General features: G+C 37.0%; 1 protein-coding gene across 3 annotated transcripts in view; it reads right to left on the bottom strand.

Annotated features, from left to right (window-relative positions):
- Positions 1-26,447, bottom strand: part of MINDY3 (MINDY lysine 48 deubiquitinase 3) — a 567,291-nt gene that overhangs the window by 345,188 nt on the left and 195,656 nt on the right. The window lies entirely within an intron of this gene.

Below are 26,447 nucleotides of genomic sequence, written 5' to 3'. Positions count from 1 at the left end.
TAATTACAAAGAAGGATTACAAGGTCAGTGAGAATGTGGAGAATTCGAAACCTTTGTACACTGTTAGTAGGCATGCAAAACAATGCAAATGCTCTGGGAAAACAGTATGGAGAGCCCTGAAAACATTAAGAATATTCCAGAGGAAAAATGATCTGGTCTTCAATTATTTACTGAAATCTCTGTATTTCTAGTTTGCATGTGTATGTATGAATCTGTATGTATAAAATTTGTAATACAAATGCACAGTTCTGTGCTATCTTGCTGGGGTTCCTTTCTTTGAGCCTACAGTTTAATCCTTAATGAAAGGAGAGATTAAACTTAACCCTGTAAGTTAACATGTTTTGTTTAATATCAAGAACTATATTAAAATATGAATCTTATAAAAGTAAAAAAAATAACAATAGATCTACCGTGTGATCCAACAATCCATCATATGGATTTCTTTATCCAAAGAAATGAAAACACTAATTCAAAAAGATATCTGCACCTCCATGTTCACTGAGGTATTGTTTTGAATAACCAGCATAGGGAAACAGCCTAAACATCTGTCAGAATAGTAGACAGACCCCACCTCCCCGCAAATGAGGCTTTCGAACTGTGGTGCTGGAGAAGACTCTTGAGAGTCCCTTGGACAGTAAGGAGATCAAATATTCATTGGAAGGACTGATGGTGAAGTTCCAATACTTTGGCACACCTGATGTGAAGAACCAACTCATTGGAAAAGACCCCGGTGCTGGAAAAGATTGCAGGCGGGAGAAGGGGACAACAGAGGATGAGATGGTTGGATCGCATTACTGACTCAATGGACATGAGTTTGAGCAGGCTCGAGGAGATGGTGGAGCACAGGGAAGCCTGGTGTGCTGCAGTCCATGGGTTCACAAAGAGTAGGACACGACTGAGCAACTGAACAACCATGAATGAAGAAAATCCTGCTATATGCAACAGCAAGGGTGACCCTGAAAGACATAATAAATCAGGCAAACAAAGACAAACAAATGCTGTACAAACGTTGCTGATATGTGGAATCTGTAAAAGTTGAACTAATATAAGTGGTGACTGGAGTGAGGGGAAATACGAAGTCACTCATCAAGAAGCATAAACTTTGAGTTTTACAAGAAGAGTCAGTTCTACAGATCCATACAACACTCTGCAATACTGTAGGTACGCTTAAAAATCTGTTAAGAAGGAAGATGTCATGTGACATGTTGTTACCGCAACAAAATAAAAATAGCTGTATCCAATACTTTCCAAATGCCATAATAATTTAATACCCACAGTTTCTATGAAAAAGTTCATAAAAGGCTCTTCTTTATTAGGAAAACTTATATTCCATCTTTGCATTGAAATTTTATGTTATTTCACCTTCTCTTCTTCATCCTCTTACAATATATTTTCAATCTTGAGTCTTTATAAAATTAATTCTTATTGGAGTATAGTTGCTTCACAATATTGTGTTAGTTTCTACTGTAGGACAAAATGAATCGGCTGTGTGTGTGTGTGTGTGTATGTGTGTATTCCTCTCCCTTTTGGACTTTCTTCCTGTTCAGGTCATCACATGCATTAAGTAGCATTCTCTGTGCTGTACAGTAGGTTCTCACTAGAGGACAGTATCAATAGTGTATGTGGGTCAATCCCAGCATCTCAATTCTTCCCATTCTCTCTTTTCCCCCTTGATATCTGTACATTTGTTCTCTACTTCTGTGTCTCTATTTATAAGACCTAAATAGACATTTCTCCAAAGAAGACATACAGATGGCCAACAAATATATGAAAAATGGTCGACATCACTAATTACTAGGGAAATGCAAATAAAACCGGAAGTCTCACCTCACATCGGTTAGAATAGCCATTCTTGAGTCTTTTTTTTAATTAATTTTATAAAATTTGTATACGCCACAAAGAGATGTATACAAATTAAAATTCTGTGTCGGTTGAATTCTCTCTAACCATAAGGTTCTAAATGATTTTCTGGATTGAGTTATTAGTATACTTATTAGCAATACATGGATTTAACACAGTATAATATATACATTACACACTTGGAAATTTATTTTTTAAAAATAGTAATATTTTATTGGAAATGAATCTTATAGTGAGGTAACTAGGGCTGTTTTACTTCAATCAGTTCATGTATTTGTAGATGAACATTATTTATTGCTAGCATGAGAAGGGACACAACACAAATGACTTAATTCACTGTGATCATTGTTGTAAAGTCTGAGAGATCTTGTTCATCTAAATAAGGAGATAGGAATGAAAGGAATTTTATACTAAAGTTATTCAATTCTTCAAATTCTTCTTGAAGTATATGCTAAATATTGAATAGTGATGTATCACCAGAATTATTCTTAATGATGTATGAGCTGACAATTTGAAGAGGTCCTCCTTCAAATGTTTTGAAAGAAAAGAATCGGAAATGGCCTGATTTGCAACAGCATTTTTACTCAGTTAATAGAATCTTTCAATTGCTCAACTTCTTGGAAATATACCAAAAGACTTCACTAAGATTTATCAGATATCTGTTAATTATGCCTACTTGAAGCACTTTGCATAATCCAATGGATTGAGAAAGAGTTGGGAAAATCTAAACATTGAGTTTTTAAACACAACTTTGCTATAATAAAATTTCTTATTAAATCATTTTATCTCATCATATGTTTAAAAAACTATCAGTCAAAATCAAAGAGATGCAAATTTAGGCCCTTCATTTTGTGGAAAATAATGTAGAGATAGTCTAACAAACAAGCTCAATTCTCTCTTGACAACAATCAGTCTAATCCAAATTTCAGAAAATGTCTAAATTCATTTTTTATTCAGATAACATCTTAACAGTCAAATTAAGAAATGAGAATAAAAGACAACGAAATTTAAAATTTGCTAATGTAACTATCTGCATGCTTATAAAAGTAAGAAGATTTATATCTCATTCCTTAGCCTGTTATAATCTAATAGATTGTCTACTTTATATTATAATTATTTATAAAGTAACATATGGTATGCCTTCAGTAAATTTTGCTTAGCGTGTGAGAAAAATGCAATCAAAATCACACTTTAAAGCTCTGAGATAAAAACATCAATATCCTGAAACATCATAATTGTACTTAATTGTACTTTTTCTATATATTCAATGAAAGAGAAAAACTATTGCTGAACAATTATTATTGATTGATCATTTAGAATATATTTGTACTTTTTGTGAGGAAGTAGACCACATTAAACAGTTTGTGAAATGAATTAAGTTGATGATTGCACTTAGAAAAATCGTACTCTAGTATAACTTTTTGTATGGTACAATTCTTCTGTCTAGCTTTCTGGTCTTGTACAATTGTTTATCTGGTTTGGGAAAGTAGTTTTTAAATTTCTTTTTTTGAATAACATACATGGATTCCAAAGAAAGCAAGTAAAATTTTATCCATAGTTTTTATTCAGTATATGTTGAAAACTTTGGTATTCCCTGAACACAGTCAAGGAACTTTCCAGGGAATCATCATCACTAAGCTGCTTCAGATTTTTAAAGGTTCATTTCTTTTCTGCTAATACCAAGACGTGGAAATGGAAATGAGCTTTTAAAAATTGCTTATGCTTATATATGTGAAAAGCAAGTCATTCTTAGTGTTCATTATGTCTTATTGGTAATATTTTTCTAATTTTCTTTGTTTTGGCTTGGCATTTGCCTCTTTCTTAAGCAAATATCCTGTGCATGAAAGAAGCTGAAACATCTGTACGCCTGAAACTAACACAATATTTTAAATCAACTTCAATAAAAATAAAATTAAGAAATTCTTTGTCCATCATCTGGAAATATAATTAAAATTTGATTTAATAACTATATAAAATATATTTTATACCCCCAAAATACAGCCTCATGGAAAAACATGTGAAAGATTGAATATGTACTAAACTAAAAGAAATACACTGATAAATTGTGAAGAGCAAATGTAAGTTTACACTGTTGTACCACTATATAATAGGACTTGAATTCCAAAATCACTACTAAAACATTAAACAAATTACAAATTCATTTAACTTTTTAAAAAGTTATCTTCTAAAACAAAGCAAAGCAAAACAAAAAATTATAAGAGCAAGGCTTTGGGGTCAAAAAATTTTAAATCTATATTTGGAGATTGCTGCATTTCATCCAATGAGCTTATGTCCACAGATCGTATAATTTTAATTATTTAAGGCTTTTGTGTAAATATTTTATTAAATATTGAATAGGCAAACATTGCTCATAGCCTATATGTCAAGTATAAAGACTAGCAATATAGTGAAAGTCCAACTATTAATTGCTCAGTTGTGTGCGACTTTTTGTGCCACCATGGACTATAGCCTGCCAGGTTCCTCTATCTATGGAATTCTCCAGCCAAGAATACTGGAGTGCATTGCCATTCCTTTTTCCAGGGGATCTTTCCAACCCAGGGATCAAATCCAGTTCTACTGCATTGCAGGCAGATTCTTTACCTTCTGAGCCACCAGGGAAGCCCAACAGCAAAGTAACATACATCAATTTAAGGGAGAAAATGAACTTTACATGTGAATTCCATTTAGTAACCTCCTTTCATACTTGATCTAGTTTCTTCTCCTATTCTCTTGATTAACTACTACTATAGCAACTCTTATTTATCAAAAAAAGAGAAAGCTGGAACATCAAGGATGACACAAAGCTTTTCCAAGGCCAGATCTGGGAGGGGCCAAGCAACATGTTCGCATGGTCATTATATTTTATAAAACATAACACTGAGACTGCTGCTGCTGCTAAGTCACTTCAGTCGTGTCCGACTCTGTGTGACCCCATAGACGGCAGCCCACCAGGCTCCCCTGTCCCTGGGATTCTCCAGGCAGGAACACTGGAGTGGGTTGCCATTTCCTTCTCCAATGCATGAAAGTGAAAAGTGAAAGTGAAGTCATTCAGTCGTGTCCGACTCTTCTCGACCCCATGGACTGCAGCCTACCAGGCTCCTCTGCCCATGGGATTTTCCAGGCAAGAGTACTGGAGTGGGGTGCCATTGCCTTCTCCAAACACTGAGACAGTGTAGCCCTAATTACTGCTTCTTTTCACCCTGACTTCCCTTCCTGCTTCGTTCAGTTTGTGCTTAAGTGGCCTTAGGCTTTTCGGAGAAGATGACTAAAGAAAAAGGGAGTTGAAGACACATTTACTTTGGGTTTGATGGGATATTTTTACGATTCACTGTCAGGTCGTCATGACCACTTATACTTATTCCTTTAGCTGTCCTAATATAGAACTGCTCCCCACATTATGACATGATGTGAACTTACACTGCCACGATGTGAACTTGTCTGATGAAGCTTGCTGCAGGAAATTTGTGGGTAGTGCAGGAGAAATAAGAAGTTCGTCTGAGAAAATTCTTGCAAATCTCACAGTTCATACGAGAAAGAAAGGTCTCATATTTGACAATAATCCCAATAGTCACCAGGTATGACCAATAATGGTTATAAAACTGATGGAAAGTGCTTTATGTTGTCAATACCATGAAAAAAATTCCCATCTATCATGCTAGAGAAAAGATCATCAAAATGATGTTACCCGACTGTTAGAAGAAATGATCAAAATATATGCCAGCAAAATAAAAGGGAAAAAGGAGGGAATTTTTTTTTACCCAGGTAGTTTATAAAAGGTTATTTTCCTGAATCATGATATCTCTGGCATTTGTCAGCATTTTCAAATTTGAAACAAATGTGATTTGTTGGGGATTTCTTTTATTTTAAATAGTCATTTTGCACATAATTTTGATAATAATTTTGTATTCTTTCTCATATTGCGGGCTCCAAAATGTTATAAATTTCAAGCCCCCAAACTTGAATATACCTCTGTTCAAAAAGCAATGCATCCTTTTGGAAGAGGTGGAAGAGATGAGGTCATTAAGCAAAAATTGCCAGCATTCCCCCTACATACCACAAAATATTTACTTTCATATTTCACCTCCCAAAAATGACAGGATTTTCCACTTGTAATGTTTTTAACAGAAATATATGTGTAAAAAGGAGGATTAGAAAGTCTGTGATTTTATGGTGATTTGATCAATTGTTAACTTAGATTCTGCAAAACACTATCTCGAATTTTCTTCTTATTTGACTCCTGGCTTGTTTTGTTGTTGTTTGTTTTTTTTTTTAAATAACATGCCCAGGAACTGCATCAAAGAAATTTCAGGATGAGAATGGGGAGCCTCTCTGTTCTGGACTGTGAGAAGAATTGCCATAAAAGAATGCAGGAAAAGAGAACCTATGTGATATTGGCATTCCAAGCGGTGTGGTGGTAAAGAATCTGCCAACCAAAGGAGGAGATGCAAGAGACACAGGTTCAATACCTGGGCCGGGAGGATCCACTGGAGTAGGAAATGACAAATCGCTCCAGCATTCTTGCCTGGGAAATTCCAGAGGAGCCTGGCAGGCTAGAGTCCGAGAGGTCACAAAGAGTCAGATACGACTGAGTGCACGCACACACACACACACACACACACACGACTTAGCTACTGAACATCAACAACCAAAGAATCCATTGGAAAGTCCCCAAATACCTTCTAGGGCAGGTGGATCCATATTTGAATCCCCCTCCTTAATTATGGACAGAATGGAGCTTAAGACAAATGCCGCTCACACTCTTAAACCATATGCCAAACTAAGTGAGACATCCAATGGGTACCACATCTGGCTCTGGCTCTTCCTTCCTCCCTGCTTCTCTCTAAGGCTCCCCCCCACCCCCACCCCCACACAAACTCTCCCCTTTATTATCTGGCTTCCTCCCTTCATTTTTCTCTATTTGCCCCATGGTTCACTCCTTTGGTTTGGAGCTGTCCTCATCCAGCGGCATACCCTGCTTGTCTCTTCCTTTCACACCACCCTTATTCTTCCTTTTCATTCACTTTATGTTCTCATTCTTTTTAAGTAGTTACAAATTAAAGTTTTTAAGTGGGTGCGATTTTTAGAGCAGTTTTGGGTTTGCAGAAATATTGTACAGAGAGTGAAAAGTTCCCATAAAACTCCTTCCTTAACACCATGTCTCCTGTTACTAACATCTTGCATTAGTCTGCTGCTGCTGCTGCTAAGTTGCTTCAGTCGTGTCCAACTCTGTGCGATCCCATAGACGGCAGCCCACCAGGCTTCCCCGTCCCTGGGATTCTCCAGGCAAGAACACTGGAGTGGTTCCCATTTCCTTCTCCAGTGCATGAAAGTGAAAAGTGAAAGTGAAGTCTCTCAGTCATGTCTGACTCTTTGTGACCCCACGGACTGCAGCCTACCAGGCTCCTCCACCCATGGAATTTTCCAGGCAAGAGTACTGGAGTGGGGTGCCATTGCCTTCTCTGTGCATTAGTCTAGTACTTTAGTTACAACTGATATACCAATACTGACAGATCCATATGAACTAAAGTCCATAGTCTGTATTAGGGTTTATTCTTTGTTTATAGTCGCAAGGGTTTTAGCAAATGTCATTACAGTATCACACAGAAGAGTCTCATTGTCCTAAAAATCTCCTGGTGTTCCATCTATTCATCATTCCCTCTCTCCCCCTAAAATGACTGTTTCTTAAAAATGCTATCAAAATTGCCTATGTAGTCATCAATAGAAAAGAAAATTGATTAACACATATATGTGGCGTCTAGAAAAATGGTACAGATGAACCTGTTCGCAAAGCAGAAACAGAGACACAGATGTCGAAAACAAACGTACGGATGCGAAGGAGGAAGGAGGGTAAGGGTGTCTGGAGATTGGGAATGACATACACACGATACTGTCACTATGTATAAAATAGATAACTAATGCGAACATACTGCATAGCACAGGGAACACTGCTCAGTGCTCTGTGGTGACCTAAACGAGACGAAAATGCCCAAAAGAGGACATGTAAGTACACATATAGCTGATTCACTTTGCTGTACAGCAGAAACTAACACAACATTATAAAGCAACTGTACTCCAATAAAATTAACTTAAATAAAATAGATTCATTTATTACCAGCCATTCTTACACGGTGATTGCAGCCATGAAATTAAAAGACACTTACTCCTTGGAAGGATAGTTATCACCAATCTAGACAGCATATTAAAAAGCAGAGACATTATTTTACCAACAAAGGTCCGTCTAGTCAAGGCTATGGTTTTTCCAGTAATCATGTATGGATGTGAGAGTTGGACTATAAAGAAAGCTGAGTGCTGAAGAATTTATGCTTTTAAACTGTGGTGTTGGAGAAGACTCTTGAGAGTCCTTCGGACTGCAAGGAGATCCAACCAGTCCATCCTAAAGGAAATTAGTCCTGGGTGTTCATTGGAAGGACTAATGTTGAAACTGAAACTCCAATATTTTGGCCACCTGATGCGAAGAGCTGACTCATTTGAAAATTGATGCTGGGAAAGATTGAAGACAGGAGGAGAAGGGGATGACAGAGGATGAGATGGTTAGATGGCATCACTGACTCAATGGACATGAGTTTGGGTAAACTCCTGGAGTTGGTGATGGACAGAGAGGCCTGGCGCGCTGTGGTTCATGGGGTCACAAAGAGTCAGATACGACTGAGCAACTGTACTGAACTGAAGTTAAATATTTAATAACACTTATTCATATTCCATTTAGTATTTCAGTTGATTATTACAATAAGTATAATATTTTTACTTTAAGGATAAATATATTGAGCCTCAGAAAGTTAAACTGACTTGGTTAAGTTATTTGACATTATCCATTACAATGGACATTATCCATTATCCATTACTGACATTATCCATTATTGATAAATCCATTATCAATTTACATTCCCACTAACTGTGCAAGTTGAAGACAGATGTGAATGAAGCCAATATCTATATTTGCTGATGGTTGAAAATAGTCTCTTTACTCCACCAACTCTTTTTAGTGGATTATTTTACAAATCATTTTACAATGTTGTGTTAGTTCCTGCTGTACAAGGTGAGACTTCCCTGGTGTCAGTCATAAGTATACATATGTCCCCTCCCTCTTCACCTTCCCCCCATCCCACCTTCCCCATCCCAACCCTCTAGGACATCACAGGAGCACTGAGCTGAGCTCCCTGTGCTATACAGCAGGTTCCCACTAGTAACCTATTTTACACATGATAGTGTATATATCGGAGAAGGCAATGGCACCCCACTCCAGTACTCTTGCCTGGAAAATCCCATGGACGGAGGAGCCTGGTAGGCTACAGTCCATGGGTCGCTAAGGGTCGGACATGACTGAGCGACTTCACTTTCACTTTTCACTTTCATGCATTGGAGAAGGAAATGGCAACCCACTCCAGTGTTCTTGCCTGGAGAGTCCCAGGGACGGGGGAGCCTGGTGGGCTGCCGTCTATGGGGTCACACAGAGTCAGACACGACTGAAGTGACTTAGCATAGCATAGTGTATATATGTCAATCCTAATCTCTTAGTACATCCCATTTCTCATGTCCCATGTGTATCCACAAGTCTATGTATCCTCTCTGTCTGTGTCTCTTCCTGCCCTGCAAATAGGTCCATCAACACTTCTAGATTCCATATGTTTACATTAATATACAATACTCATTTTCTCTTTCTGACTTCACTCTGTAAAACATCTCTAGATTCATCCACCTCATTTCAACTGACTCAAATTTGGTCCTTTTTATGGCTGAGTAATATTAATTCAGGCTGGATGAAGCACAAGCTGGAAAATCAGTCAACCTAAAGGAAATCAATCCTGAATATTCACTGGAAGGATTCATGCAAAAGCTGAAACTCCAATACTTTGGCCACCTGATGGGAAGACCTGACTCATTGGAAAAGACCCTGATGCTGGGAAAGACTGAGGGCAGGAGAAAGGGATGACAGAGGATGAGATGGTTGGATGGCATCACTGACTTGATGGACATGAGTTTGAGCAAGCTCTGGGAGCTGGTGATGGACAGAGAAGCCTAGCATGCTGCAGTCCATGGGGTCGCAAAGAGTCAGACACAACTGAGAGACTGAACTGAACATTTCATTGTATATATGTACCACATCTTCTTTATCCATTCCTCTGTTGATGGACCTCTAGGTTGCTTCCACGTCCTGGCTATTGTAAGTTGTGCTGCAATGAACATTAGGGTGTATGTGTCTTTAATGGTTTTCTCAGGGTATATGTCTAGTAGTGGGATTGCTGGGTCAGATGGTAGTTTTTGAAGGAATCTCCATACTGTCTTCCATAGTTGCTCTGTCAATTTACTTTCCCACAAACAGTGCAAGAGGATTTTCTTTTATCCATATAATCTTTAGCACTTATTGTTGTAGAATTTTTTTTGATGATGGCAATTCTGATTGGCATGAGGGAATACCTCATTTACTCTACCAATTCTTAAATAGCCCTGTGATTTGTCACAGATAATAAGTGTATGATTTGTGACTGCTAACTTCCAAGGATTCTATGTTATATTAATAAATATGTTTATGACAGGTAGAGATTACCTATATGATATGATGTATTGGTAAAGTCATATCATACTTTTTAAAAATATATTTTACAAAGTAATCTTATTGGGATATGCTTTACATGCAATAAAATGCATCCATCTAAATGTGTGGCTGGATGTGTTTTGACAGATGTATACATCTGTGTAACCACCACCACTATCAAGACACAGAACATTTCTGTCACCTTCAAAAGTTCCCTTAAGTCATGCCAAACATTTTAAAATCCAATTAATTTCAGTGAGGTAACATTTCAGATTTTTAGTTTCAACTGCAATCCTTTAGCTGTATATTTTCAAGTTTTCCAAACATTCTGTATATAGCAGATTCTTGCACAAATGATAACTTTAAAGCCTGTGTAGAGACAGACTCAGCCATGCATGTGTTTTAGTTTTTATAAACATTCTCTCTGTGATACAGAGAGCACAGTATTGTTTATGCTGACAGCTGTGTGTGAATATTTTTACTATTTTGAGAAGTGAACAGGTTGGATTATTGGGTGTGCAAGTCAGTACATTGTTACTGGCATGGTAGCACTTCCTTGTAGATTAATAATAGCTTTTCTTTTTAATTCTAACTTTTTTCAGTGCTACTATCAGATCACGAAATGTATATAATAATCATACATAAGTTCCCAAATTTCTCACTAAATGCAATCATGAAAAATCTTTAAGATCTAATTAGTGAAGTGATTAATCATATTGGCAGACAGCTTTAAGGCTGGGATGATGCAGGAAATAGTATTTGAGCCAGAATCTTATTCCCAACTTTCTTTTTGTTATAAGTCAGACATCATTAAGGGCTGCTGTTAGTTCTTTCAAGAGATTAGCACATCAGAATGACAGATAGTATGTAATTCAATGAATGTTATTAATTGGTCACTGTTTCTTAAATTTTGAAATTATACCATGGAAACAGTTCAACCAGTCATGCTACAAGTCATGGGACTGAATTTTCTTTTAGCATAAAGGCTTTATTATTCAGAGAAGCTTTAGGATTACAGGATTTAGGATTATAGAAAAACTGTGCAGAAAACACAAAGGGATCTGATATATAAGCTCGCCTACTACCTCACATCCACAGCAGTTTTCCCTGTTAGTGTCTTGAACATTGTTTTAAGTGTAGAACATTTGTTATAGTTAATAAATCAAATTTGATATTTGTGTCACACAATTCTATGGGTCTTGACAAATGCCTATCATATACCCACCATGACAGTATCATACAGAATAGCTTTGCTGTCTTAAAAACACCCTGCAATCCAACTATTCATCAAGACTCCCTCTTCTCGAATCTCTGGCAACCAGTGATCTTTTTATACTTTTGAATTTTTAAGAATTCATAGAGTTGATCCCACTGTATGTAGCCTTTCCGAACAGGATTTCACTCAGCAAGGAATGGATAAAGAAGATGTGGTACCTATATACAATGGAATATTACTCAGCCATTAAAAGAAACAAAATTATGCCATTTGCTGAGACACGGATGGACCCAGAGACTGTCATAAAGACTGAAGAAAGTCAAAAAGAGAAAAGCAATTATTGTATATTAATGCATATATGTGGAATTGAGGCAGTGGCACAGATGAACCTATTTGCAGAGCAGGAAAAGAGATACAGAGATACAAATGTATAGATCAAACATATGAACACCAAGCAGGGGAAGGGAAGATGGGATGAACTGGGAGATTGGGATTGGCATATATACATTACTATGTATAAAACACACAACTAATGAGACCTACCACATAGCACAGCAAACTCTAATCAGTATTCTGTGCTGCCCTTAATGCGAACAAAATCCAGAAAAGTGAGGACATTTTATATATGTGTGTGTGTGTGTGTGTGTGTGTGTGTGTGTGTGTGTGTGTAGCTGATTCACTTTACTATACAGCAGAGACTAACACAACACTGTGAAGCAACTATACTCCAATAAAATTTTTTTAAAAATAAATAGATTTTCTCCATGTCCTTTTTTGGTTTCATTTTGTAGTTCCAAGTGATTATTGATATGGTTGGATTATTATCTATGTTATTCGCAACTTTTCTATTTATTGTATTTGTTCATTGTTTATACTTTATCTTCTACTCTTTTCTGACTTCTCTGTTTTTAATTAAGCATTTTATATGAGTCCATTTACTTTCTTCTCTTAGCATATCAATTATATTTCTTTAAGAAAATGTTAGCTATTACCCTGAAGTCTGCAACATACATTTAAAACTGGCTCAAGTACACTTTCAAATAACACTGTATGATTCATGTGTAGTATAGGCAACTTAAAAAAAGAGTATCTTAATTTCTCTCTCCTGTCCTTTACCCCATTGCTGGCATGTATTGCACTTATTTATAAGTTACAATCATTAAATACATCATTGCTATTATTATTTTGATACTGAAGCGACTTAGCAGCAGCAGCCATTTAGATAGAGCAATCAAAATTGCTAAAAATGAAAAAAAGATTATCTTCATTTATTCTTTCTCTAATGTACTTCCTTTCTTTATGTACATCAGACTTTCTGATTTGTATTATTTTTCTTCTCAATAAAGAATTTCATTTAACATTTCCTGTAAGGCAAGTCTATTGGCAATGAATTCTGTCCATTTTTATTTGTTTGAAAAAGTATTTTTTCTCTTTCACTTTTAAAGAATTAATTTCACTGAATACATAATTCTAGGCCAGAGGGTTTTCCTTCTTATAACACTTAATATTTAACTCTGCTATTATTTACTTCGTAGGTATATAAAGAAAAAGCTGACGTAATTTTTTATCCTTGTTCCTCTATATTTAGAGGCAAAAGATGAGTGATGAGCCAGACCCATCAATATCCTCATGGAGCTTCTTCTCTACAAACCATTCCTTTAAATGTCTTATACATCCATTTTCTGCCTCCTATCAACTTCTGTTTTAAAAAGGTGACTTTTTTTCTACAGATATTAAAATTATGAAAATGCATACTATGCTTTCTAAGCATTACATTAACCTTGAGAGTGAATTCATTAAATCATATTCTTTTTGCTAAGAAATGAAAATTGTACAGTTCTGATTTCATACAATGGAGATGATGCCAATTCAGAGTTTGGTGTCTCATCTCCCTGAAGGGCAGAAGCTCTCATCCCCTTTCTCTTCAGTTATTAACTAATGAGTTATCTTGAAATCCAGATTATGCAGTCTATGAAGTCCCTCCAAAGAGAAACACACCAAAGTCTCAGTAAACTGTTGATTTAAGAGTCAGAGAAGTCTTCTTCATCCTCATCTGTGTAAATGGCATTAGTAATATTATTCTCTGTAATTAGTTTCAGTTTTTCTGCCAGGAATCCTGTTGTTAAGAAGAGCAAATAAAGTGTGTTATGCGACCTTCACTTGGTGGTTTAGTCTCTAATATGTTCAACTCTTTGGGACCCCATGGATTGTAGGCTGCCAGGCTCCTCTGTCCATGGATTTTCCAGGCAAAAATACTGGAGTGGGTTGCCATTTCCTTCTCCAGGGGATCTTCCCCACCCAGGGATCGAACCTAGGTCTCCTGCATTGCAGGCAGATTCTTTACCAACTGAGCTACCAGGGAAGCCCCATGACCTTCACTTGATAAACACTAAATATTAGTTTCCATTCATAGTGCCTTTCCTTGCTAATCAATTTCTTACTTCCTTTAAAATTGAGATAACAGCTTATCAATGCAGTATTCTTCTTTGTTTTTATACAAGAAAGATTTAGAGTATACAGGATTTAGTAAATTCCCATAAATACTAGAATTTGTCTAATAGAAATAAATGCTTGCATAGGGCTTACTCTTAGGAGAATATGATTTTCACATATTTTCATTTGGCTGTGCTTAAGCTTATTTTTAGGCAGTGACTCATTCTGATTTCAAATGCTATTGTATGCCCCAGGAGGAAATGGTTGCCAGACTCTAGCAAAGGACAGGGAAACAGCACCTCATTCACTCACCTAAACACAAGGCAATCATTGTACAAATGCCAAAGAGATGAGTCTTTAACCCAGCCCACAATTTTCGATTTGGTTAAATACAGAGTGCCGTGAACGAAAGTGGCTGTTGTGAATTTCAAGGGCAATAATAGAGTAAACAAAGGCTGTGATAGGACTTCCCTGTTGATCCAGTGGTTAAGAATCCGCCTTGCAATGCAGGGAAAGTGGGTTCAATTCCTGGTAAAGGAACTAAGATCCCACTTTCCATGGAGCAAGCCTGTGCATTGCAACTAGAGAGTCTGTGTGCCCCAACAGAAGATCCTATGTTCCGCATCTAAGACCCAACACAGCCAAATAAATATTAAAAAAAAAAAAAAAAAAGGCTATGATAGTGTCTGTGAAATAGTTATCTCGTTAACAAAATTTTAGAGTAGTCAAATGGAACTTTCTGCAGTGCTGGAAACATTCTATATCAGGGCTGTTAGAAATGACAGCTACTTGACAAATGTAGCCAGGAAGGATTTGTAATGTGGCTGGTGTAACTGAGGAATTTAATTTTTAATGTCATTCAATTTAATTAATTTGAATTTAAACAATTTCTTATTGTTAGTAGTTGTAGTACTGAACAGATCCAGAGAGAAAATCATCACACTTAACGGGATTAGACTTGTGGAGAATAATTACACAGAATGAAAAATTAGATATAAGAGATTCTTGGAATGAGTAAAAATGTCGGAGTCAGACAAGCTGGGTTCAAATTTCAGTTCCCTTACTTAACTGATTTTGTGAATTTCATCAGTCTATTATGTCTCCTTTAGCCTGTGTTCTACTTTTCAAAATAAGTGAATAAATACAGTAGTGAACCTAGAGATGATCATCCTGAGTGAAGTAAGCCAGACAAAGATAAATATCATATGATATCACTTATATGTGGACTCTAAAAAAATGATACAAATGAACTTATTTACAAAACAGAAAGAGACTTGCAGACATAGAAAACAAACTTGTGGCTACCAAAGGGGAGTGGGGAAGGGATAAATTAGGAGTTTGGGGTTAGCAGATACACACTATTGTTTATAAAACAGATAATCAACAAGGACTTACTGTATAGCATAGGGCACTAAACTCAATATCTTGTAATAATCTATAATGGAAGACGATTAAGAAAAGAATATGTATATATGTGTGTGTGTGTATATACACACACATTGTAAACCAACTATATTTCAATAAAAATTTTAAAAAACTACAGCAGTGCACAATAAATTATTGTTCAGGAAAATGTAGCACCATCAAAATATTTTACTCTTACTCAAAGAAATGGGTAACTTGTTGACAAATGTTGTTTCTAAAGACACTGTGAATAGAATTTTATTATTAATGATAATATAATTACACAACATTTGAGTTCTTAGAATGTTCCAGCTACAGGTTTATCTTGTCTTACCCTCACAACAACTATACGAATTAGGTTTTGTTAGTATTAGCTCCATTCTAACAGGTGGTTCTTCAGACTGAGAAATTAAGTAACATCCTCAAAGGTAATAGAAACACAATTAAAGGTAAGTAATAGAAACACAATTTGAATTCGGGTCTCTTCAGTTCCCAAGAAAGTGTTCTTTGGTGTGTGCTTTACTGACTATACATAGAGGTAATAGAAACTGTCATGTCCATTTCTGAAAATAATGTGCTCCAGATGTTCTGATAATCCCTCCCACTAAAAAATACCTAGAAATGCAAAGAAAATACAACAAACCTCCTATGAAATGCATGCCTGAGCCTGCACAAATATAAGAGAAATCCCCAAGATTCAAAGTTAAAAGAGACCTAAAAACATAGCTGACAAGTAAAGACGTAGCCCAAGTACAAGTAACCCAAGAAAATGGACTTCATCAAAATTTAAATCTTTCTTGTTTCAAAGAACACCAAAGAGGAAGGGAAAAAACTACCCATTGAATTGGAGAAAGTATTTGCAAATCATACACCTGACAAGGGCTTGTTTTAAAACTCAACAATAAAAAGACAATCTCATTTTAAAATGAGCAGAAGATTTAAATAGACAATTCTCCAAAGAAGATACACAAATGGCCAAAAAGCATATGAAAAGATGTTCAATATTACTAGTCACCAGAAAATGAAAATCAAAACCACAGTGAGATCACCTCACACCTGTTAGAATAGCTATCATACAGAAGATAAGACACAAGTGTTGGTGAGAATGTGAAGAAAAGGAACCCCTTGTGCAGTGTTGATAGAATTCTAAGTGGTCCATCCATTCTGGAGAACTCTTATGTAGGTTCTCCAAAAATAAGAAATAGAACTATAAGATCTGGTGATCCCATTTGCAGATATATATTCAAAGGAAGGCAATGGCACCCCACTCCAGTACTCTTGCCTGGAAAATCCTATGGACGGAGGAGCCTGGTAGGCTGCAGTCCATGGGGTCGCTGAGGGTTGGACACGACTGAGCAACTTAACTTTCACTTTTCACTTTCATGCATTGGAGAAGGAAATGGCAACCCACTCCAGTATTCTTGCCTGGAGAATCCGAGGGATGGGAGAGCCTGATGGGCTGCCATCTATGGGGTCACACAGAGTCAGACACGACTGAAGTGACTTAGCAGTAGCAGTATTCAAAGGAAATGAAAACAGGTTATTAAGAGAAGGTTATATGCATTACCATGGTTACTGCAACATTATCCATACTAGCCAAGATATGGAAATAATCTAAATGTCCATGAATAGAGAGGATGTGGTACACACACACATACACACATGCTGTTCAGTCTCAGTCATGTCTGACTCTTCACAACCCCATGGACTGCAGCATGCCAGGCTTCCCTGTTCTTCACCATCTCCCAGAGTTTGCTCAGACTCATGTCCACTGAGTCAGTAATGCCATTCAACCATCTCATCCTCTGTCATCCCCTTCTGCTCCTGCCTTCAACTTTCCCCAACACCAGGGTCTTTTCCAAGATACACACATGCACATGTACTGGAATACTATTCATCCATGGGAATAAAGGAAACCCTTCTACTTGTGACAACTTGGATGGACCTTGAGGACCTAAGTGAGGTAAGTTAGGCAGAGAAAGATAAATACTATACAATAACAAATAGAGACACAGATGTAAGGAACAAACGTATGGACACCAAGGGGGAAAGAGGGAGTGAGATGAATTGGGAGATTGGGATTATATATATACACAATGGATACTGTGTATAAAATAGATAACTAATGAGAACCTATTGCATACCACAGGGAAATCTTCTGAATGTTCTTGGTGTCCTAAATGGGAAGGAAATCCAAAAAGAGGGGATATATGTGTAGGTATAGCTGATTCACTGCACTGTACAGGAGAAACTAACACAACATTGTAAAGCAACCATACTCCAATAACATTGTTTAAATTGAAATCATTCCAAGCATCTTTTCTGACCACAATGCAGTAAGATTAGATCTCAATTACAGGAGAAAAAATATTAAAAATTCCAACATATGGAGGCTGAACAACACGCTGCTGAATAACCAACAAATCACAGAAGAAATCAAAAAAGAAATCAAAATTTGCATAGAAACGAATGAAAATGAAAACACAACAACCCAAAACCTGTGGGACACTTTAAAAGCAGTCCTAAGGGGAAAGTTCATAGCAATACAGGCATACCTAAAGAAACAAGAAAAAAGTAAAATAAATAACCTAACCCTACACCTAAAGCAACTAGAAAAGGAAGAAATGAAGAACCCCAGGGTTAGTAGAAGGAAAGAAATCTTAAAAATTAGGGCAGAAATAAATGCAAAAGAAACAAAAGAGACCATAGCAAAAATCAACAAAGCCAAAAGTTGGTTCTTTGAAAGGATAAATAAAATTGACAAACCATTAGCCAGACTCATCAAGAAACAAAGGGAGAAAAATCAAATCAATAAAATTAGAAATGAAAATGGAGAGATCACAACAGACAACACAGAAATACAAAGGATCATAAGAGACTACTATCAACAATTATATGCCAATAAAATGGACAACGTGGAAGAAATGGACAAATTCTTAGAAAAGTACAACTTTCCAAAACTGGACCAGGAAGAAATAGAAAATCTTAACAGACCCATCACAAGCACGGAAATTGAAACTGTAATCAAAAATCTTCCAGCAAACAAAAGCCCAGGTCCAGACAGCTTCACAGCTGAATTCTACCAAAAATTTAGAGAAGAGCTAACACCTATCCTGCTCAAACTCTTCCAGAAAATTGCAGAGGAAGGTAAACTTCCAAACTCATTCTATGAGGCCACCATCACCCTAATACCAAAACCTGACAAAGATCCCACAAAAAAAGAAAACTACAGGCCAATATCACTGATGAACATAGATGCAAAAATCCTTAACAAAATTCTAGCAATCAGAATCCAACAACACATTAAAAAGATCATACACCATGACCAAGTGGGCTTTATCCCAGGGATGCAAGGATTCTTCAATATCCGCAAATCAATCAATGTAATACACCACATTAACAAATTGAAAAATAAAAACCATATGATTATCTCAATAGATGCAGAGAAAGCCTTTGACAAAATTCAACATCCATTTATGATAAGAACTCTCCAGAAAGCAGGAATAGAAGGAACATACCTCAACATAATAAAAGCTATATATGACAAACCCACAGCAAACATTATCCTCAATGGTGAAAAATTGAAAGCATTTCCTCTAAAGTCAGGAACAAGACAAGGGTGCCCACTTTCACCATTACTATTCAACATAGTTTTGGAAGTTTTGGCCACAGCAATCAGAGCAGAAAAAGAAATAAAAGGAATCCAAATTGGAAAAGAAGAAGTAAAACTCTCACTATTTGCAGATGACATGATCCTCTACATAGAAAACCCTAAAGACTCCACCAGAAAATTACTAGAACTAATCAATGATTATAGTAAAGTTGCAGGATATAAAATCAACACACAGAAATCCCTTGCATTCCTATACACTAATAATGAGAAAACTGAAAGAGAAACTAAGGAAACAATTCCATTCACCATTGCAACGGAAAGAATAAAATACTTAGGAATACATCTACCTAGAGAAACTAAAGACCTATACATAGAAAACTATAAAACACTGGTGAAAGAAATCAAAGAGGACACTAATAGATGGAGAAATATACCACGTTCATGGATTGGAAGAATCAATATAGTGAAAATGAGTATACTACCCAAAGCGATTTATAGATTCAATGCAATCCCTATCAAGCTACCAATGGTATTCTTTACAGAGCTAGAACAAATAATTTCACAATTTGTATGGAAATACAAAAAACCTCGAATAGCCAAAGCTATCTTGAGAAAGAAGAATGGAACTGAAGGAATCAACCTACCTGACTTCAGGCTCTATTACAAAGCCACAGTTATCAAGACAGTATGGTACTGGCACAAAGACAGAAATATTGATCAATGGAACAAAACAGAAAGCCCAGAGATAAATCCACGCACATATGGACACCTTATCTTTGACAAAGGAGGCAAGAATATACAATGGATTAAAGATAATTTCTTTAACAAGTGGTGCTGGGAAAACTGGTCAACCACTTGTAAAAGAATGAAACTAGAACACTTTCTAACACCATACACAAAAATAAACTCAAAATGGATTAAAGATCTAAACATAAGACCAGAAACTATAAAACTCCTAGAGGAGAACATAGGCAAAACACTCTCCGACATACATCACAGCAGGATCCTCTATGACCCACCTCCCAGAATATTGGAAATAAAAGCAAAAATAAACAAATGGGACCTAATTAAACTTAAAAGCTTCTGCACAACAAAGGAAACTATTAGCAAGGTGAAAAGGCAGCCTTCAGAATGGGAGAAAATAATAGCAAATGAAGCAACTGACAAACAACTAATCTCAAAAATATACAAGCAACTCCTGAGGCTCAACTCCAGAAAAATAAATGACCCAATCAAAAAAATGGGCCAAAGAACTAAATAGACGTTTCTCCAAAGAAGACATACAGATGGCTAACAAACACATGAAAAGATGCTCAACATCACTCATTATCAGAGAATGCAAATCAAAACCACTATGAGGTACCATTTCACACCAGTCAGAATGGCTGCGATCCATAAGTCTACAAGCAATAAATGCTGGAGAGGGTGTGAAGAAAAGGGAACTCTCTTACACTGTTGGTGGGAATGCAAACTAGTACAGCCACTATGGAGAACAGTGTGGAGATTCCTTAAAAAACTGGAAATAGAACTGCCTTATGATCCAGCAATCCCACTGCTGGGCATACACAATGAGGAAACCAGAAGGGAAAGAGACACGTGTACCCCAATGTTCATCGCAGCACTGTTTATAATAGTCAGGACATGGAAGCAACCTAGATGCCCATCAGCAGATGAATGGATAAGAAAGCTGTGGTACACATACACAATGGAGTATTACTCAGCCATTAAAAAGAATACATTTGAGTCAGTTCTAATGAGATGGATGAAACTGGAGCCTGTTATACAGAGTGAAGTAAGCCAGAAAGAAAAACACCAATACAGTACACTAACGCATATATATGGAATTTAGAAAGATGGTAACAATAACCCTGTGTACGAGACAGCAAAAGAGACACTGATGTATAGATCAGTCTTATGGACTCTGTGGGAGAGGGAGAGGGTGGGGAGATTTGGGAGAATGGCATTGAAACATGTATAATATCATGTATGAAACGAGTCGCCAGTCCAGGTTCGATGCACGATACTGGATGCTTGGGGCTGGTGCACTGGGACAACCCAGAGGGAGGGTATGGGGAGGGAGGAGGGAGGAGGGTTCAGGATGGGGAACACAGGTATACCTGTGGCGGATTCATTTTGATATTTGGCGAAACAAATACAATATTGTAAAGTTTAAAAATAAAATAAAATAAAAATCCCTTAAATGTGAAATCTCAAAAAAAATGAAATCAGGAAAAAAACAGAGTGGAATGGTGGTTATTTGGGGCTGGGATATGAGACAGATGTTATTTAAGGGTACATACTTCCAACTAGTGGATAAATATGTCCTGGAGATCTAATACACAGTATAAGGACTACAGACAACAGAACTGTATTATAAGTGGTACGGCAAACATTAAATTTCCTAAGAGAACAGGCCTTAATTGTTCCCACCACTAGAAGAAATGATAATTCTGTAATGCAACAGAGGTGTTAGCTAATGCTACAATAGCAACCACATGACAATATAAATGTATCAAGTAAGGAAAAAAAAAATCTGTTTCAGCTAAACTATCAACCCAGAACAATGTTAAATAAAGCTATTTCAGGCAGACAAAAGCAGAATCACCACCCATAAGCCTTACTTAATGAAACTGCTAAAGTATGTACCTCAAAAGTTCCAGAAGCAAGATCTGGAATACAAAAAAAAAAAAAAAAAAAGAATGCACAGAAAAGGCCAAAAAAAAAAAAAAAAAAAAAACCGCTAAACATCTCCGTAAATGAAAATAGAGCTATCTATTGCTGGCTTTGCAGTTAGGTGGGTTGGTAGTTAGGGATTCACATAAAATTTTCCTGAGCTGTCCACAGGACTAAACTTTGCCCTGAATATTATCACTGGATACCCAGAATAACCTGAGTGATTTTAGCCATTCCTGTGTGTGTGTGTGTGTGTGTGTGTGTGTGCACGCGCATGCATGCATGTGTGCATGCTTTCAAAGGGCTCATAAATGCCTGACAACATTTTCTTCTAATTCGGTGGTATCTTGTTCCTTTGCCAGAAACCTTGCAGTGAGTTCATCTAGTTCTGAATAGTCAGCACCTGCTCTGTTTTACTCACAAATTCTATCTACTGGGTGGTACAACCAGTAACAGATATTGCCAAATGTAAGAAGATCCCATGATTCTAGAATTGCAGATGAATATTTGCAATTATTTACTTAGGCTTTGGAGATCACTGAAAACAAAGACTGTTCAAATCTACAGCTTCTTTCTACTGAAGGATAATGACTTCATTTTTAACATCACTGATAATTATCACAAGCATATTGGTTTTAAAACAGTTAAACCCTAAACTTGTTACATAGGATATGTAGTCATTGAATTAACTTATTCTTTTCTGCCACACCAGAGTTTATAATTATTTATGTTCAGTGATTTATAGATAAGGTCAAAGGACTGAGAAAATGATTTTGACTCTTGGATGGAAAAAACACATTTCAGAGTCCGCGATGCTAGCACTAGTGCTAAGCAACTTTCAGTCGTGTCCGACTCTCTGCGACCCCATGGATTGTAGCCCACCAGGCTCCTCTGTCCATAGGATTTTCCACGCAAGAATACTGGAATGGCTTGCCATTTCCTTCTCCCGGGGATCTTCCTGAAACAGGGATCAAACTTGTGTCTCTTATGTCTTCTGCATCAGCAGGCGGGTTTTGTACTACTAATGACACCTGGGAAGCCCTTCAGAGTCCACAGAGATCATGACAAAGTAGATTAAGTAGATTAGATTCACAATCTAATGTGAATGAAGTTTTCTTTTAACCACAGTTACTGCCCATACAATGGTGATCCATGTGCAATCAGTGGGTCGTGACCTTCAAGGGAGAGAGCTACAAAACAGGTGATCAACCCAAGTTGAGCTATCTTTAGAAAAAATAAGTATGTAAGGGACTTCCCTGGTGGTCCAGTGGCTAAGACTCCAAGCTGTCAATGCAGGGGGCTTGGGTTCAGTCCTTGGTCAGGGAACTAGATCCCGCATGCTGCAACCAAAAGTTCACCTGCCACAAGAAATATCAAAAACCCCACATGCTGTAACTAAGACCCAGCACAGCCAAATAAATAGTTTTTTTAAAGTATGTAAATAAAAGGGATATGTTCTAACAGTTTGATAGGTGAAGTTGACTATTCCAAATACCCACGGTCATTTAGAAGAAGTTGCCTTCTTAATAAACAGAGGTTACTTCACTGCCTTCATGCATGGGGCATTCAGAACACATGCCAAACATTTATTTTTATTAGCCATTCATTTGTTTAATTTCTTTTGGCAGTTGTGGTTTTTACAGCATACATGATATGACTAATTTATGTTTTCCTAATTGGACAGCTAAATATTCCTGTATATATTAATTTTGCATAGTGTCTAGATGTTTCCAGAGAAGTCTAATAAACTAATTAAGTAAACCAACACACAATCCAATTTATGATTCATCCATCATTCATCTGCCACTGATTCCAATATGCCCTTGCTTCCCTGGTGTGCATGAGTTAGCAGAATGTATAAGGAGAAAAGCAATGCTATAACCATGCATTGTATTAGATTTCTTGCACTGGCTGATAATCAATATTAGCAAGTTATAATTCCATTAAAGAAATAGCAGTACAATATTCAACATTGGGCTTCACTGGTTGCTCAGCTGGTAAAGAATCTCCCTGCAATGTGGGAGACCTGGGTTCAATCCCTAGGTGGGGAAAATCCCCTGGAGAAGGAAATGGCTACCCAATCCAGTATTCTGGCCTGAAGAATTTCATGGCCTGTATAGTCCATGGGGTTGCAAAGAGTTGGACATGACTGAGCAACTTTCACTTTCACCTTATGGAAAAACCTGTATGGATGTGAGAGTTGGACCATAAAGAAAGCTGATCCCCGAAGAACTGATGCTTTTGAACTGTGGTGTTGGAGAAGACTCTTGAGAGTCCTTTGGACTGCAAGAAGATCAAACCAGTCAATCTTAAAGGAACTCAGTCCTGAATATTCATTGGAAGGACTGATGCTGAAGCTCTAATACTTTGGCCACTTGATGCGAAGAACTGACTCTTTGGAAAAGTCCCTTATGTTGGGAAAAATTGAAGGCAGAAGGAGAAGGAGATGACAGAGGACGAGATGGCTGGATGGCATCATTGACTTGATGGACATGAGTTTGATCAAGTTCTGGGAGTTAGTGGTGGACAGGGAAGCCTGGCGTGCTGCAGTCCATGGGGTTGCAAAGAGTCAGATGCAACTGAACTGAACTGATTCAACGCTGGGCTCAACACCTTACATTGTGTGTTCTGAGGCCAACTAGCATCAGAATTACCAATTTATGAAAATAAATTTGTCAATTTCCTCCCCACTCTCTATGTAATGATGGCGAACAGGTGCCTTCAGTGTTCAGTGAAAAGAGGAAGAGGAGATCTTATAAGTCTTCTCATTTTTTAATCAGAAACTTAGCCTTGAAGTACAAAGAACAATGTTTAGCCTCTGGAGTTGATTGGAAGCATAGGCATTTGCTTTCACCAATGCTTCCATTGAAATAACCCAACTCTAGCAAGAGACAACTATTTATACCTCTTACCAGAATATTAGTGTAAAATTGGAAATATTTTGAAAATTTCCTTTAGAAATGTTTTACAGACAGGTAGATTATATGAACATTAGGGAGTATATGATATAAATGTATCCAGAAGATTAACAATGTCTTAAATATTTGTTATTGTTAATAAAGCCATAAGTCTGGTAATCTGCTCAAAGTACTTAAAGATTTCCCAGTTTAATATTCTAATCAACTGCATGCCAAGGAGTTATGCTATAAATACAGAACTGGAAATCCTGATCATCGTTATCTAAAATATAATCCTTAAGGAGTAGAGAAAATGTAAAATTACCTGCAAAAAATTATTAGAAATACCAAGAGATAAAATTGGCCTGCTCTCTTTTGACCGAAATATTTCCTTACCCCTGAAATTCTCTGGCCAAACTAAATTACAAATTTAAGTCTCTTACATAGAACAATCAGGAGGTCTTAGGGAAGTCTATAATAGATTGCCATCTGCTGGTTGATTTTCTGAGGTTTCATGATCTGCCTTTTTGAAGGTCTCGTTCAAAATATATGTCCACAGATAAACAACATTGGAAGATGAGAAATGACCCATATTGTTTGTATTTTTATTAGATTTCCAAACCACAGTCTGAAAATCAGAGGTGTTTAGCTGTGTCACAGATATGGTGGTTTGGCTGAGTGGTATGTTAATCTCACCTTCCTGATCATGTCTCTTGATTTTCTTTCAAGTTGCTATGTATTCAGGTGGCCAGACCAAGAGTAAACACAGAGCAGGGACAGGGGAAGAAAAGAAAGAACCACTGGCTAGGACCTGCAGGGGGTGGCACCACTTATGAGACACATGTCTTGAGGCATTTCAAATTACTCTTGGCAGGTGTAACATAAGCAGATCCTCAGCCTATGCCAGGGTGTCTGGTCATCGTAATTAAAGTTCCATATAAAAAGCTCCCGCTGGTTCCTCCTTCTGAAAAACGCTGACAGAGACTTCCTCCGACAACTATGACAGTATTTCCAACACCTACTCTACATTTGCTATTCTTGTGGGCACAAACAACAGCATCCACCTTTACGTTAGTTACCATGCAAATTAGAGCAGCGAGATGACACCAGCATCACTGTCCATGAGTCAGGGCAGTGCGCCTTTGAGTCAGAGAGCAGCCTCTTCACAGAGCGACAAGGAAAAGAAAGGCCATTCGATATTTTTAAAACTCAAAAGGAAAGCATCTTTCTCAGCTAAGATTAAACTCAAGCTATAATATTACAAGAAAGGATAAAGTATAAAGAAGGTTGCTAATGCTTAGGGATGCCAGACTTCAGTGTGATACCCAAAGAGGTAATGTTATTTTATTTCATTCCATGGAAATTTTAAGAATGTAGTAAGAGAGCTATGTGTCTGCAATCATTAAATACCCGAAAATAGAGAGATAAATTACCTGACTCCTTTAAGACTCACAGTAGCATAATGGTAAATGACAAATGCACACAACAATACTTTGGCACTTTCTATCTAAACTTAGTACTTATAAGAGCTAAATATAGTGACAAGAGGTGGCAGCTGCTTTATACAAAGATCAAAGTACTAGCTTTTCCTATCACTAGAAGACAGCAGTAGAGACTTAAAAAAAAACAGTACAGATGAATTACTTAAGCAATGAGAAACGAATAGCAAACATAACTCAGAATGAAGACAGGAATGAACATGGAGAATTTGCTGTTGCAATTCTGTCTACCCTCTCCTACTTGGAAGTGCCAGCTTTTCCAACTCTTGGTGAGGCTCCCTACAGACTTGTTTTAACT

Source organism: Bos grunniens, chromosome 13 (assembly GCF_055505025.1).
Source record: "Bos grunniens cultivar Pamir isolate PY7600 chromosome 13, Bosgru_T2T1.0, whole genome shotgun sequence".
Taxonomy (NCBI): Eukaryota; Metazoa; Chordata; class Mammalia; order Artiodactyla; family Bovidae; genus Bos; species Bos grunniens.
Note: the sequence above shows the minus strand (reverse complement) of the source record. Positions and strands in the feature narration are given on the sequence as shown.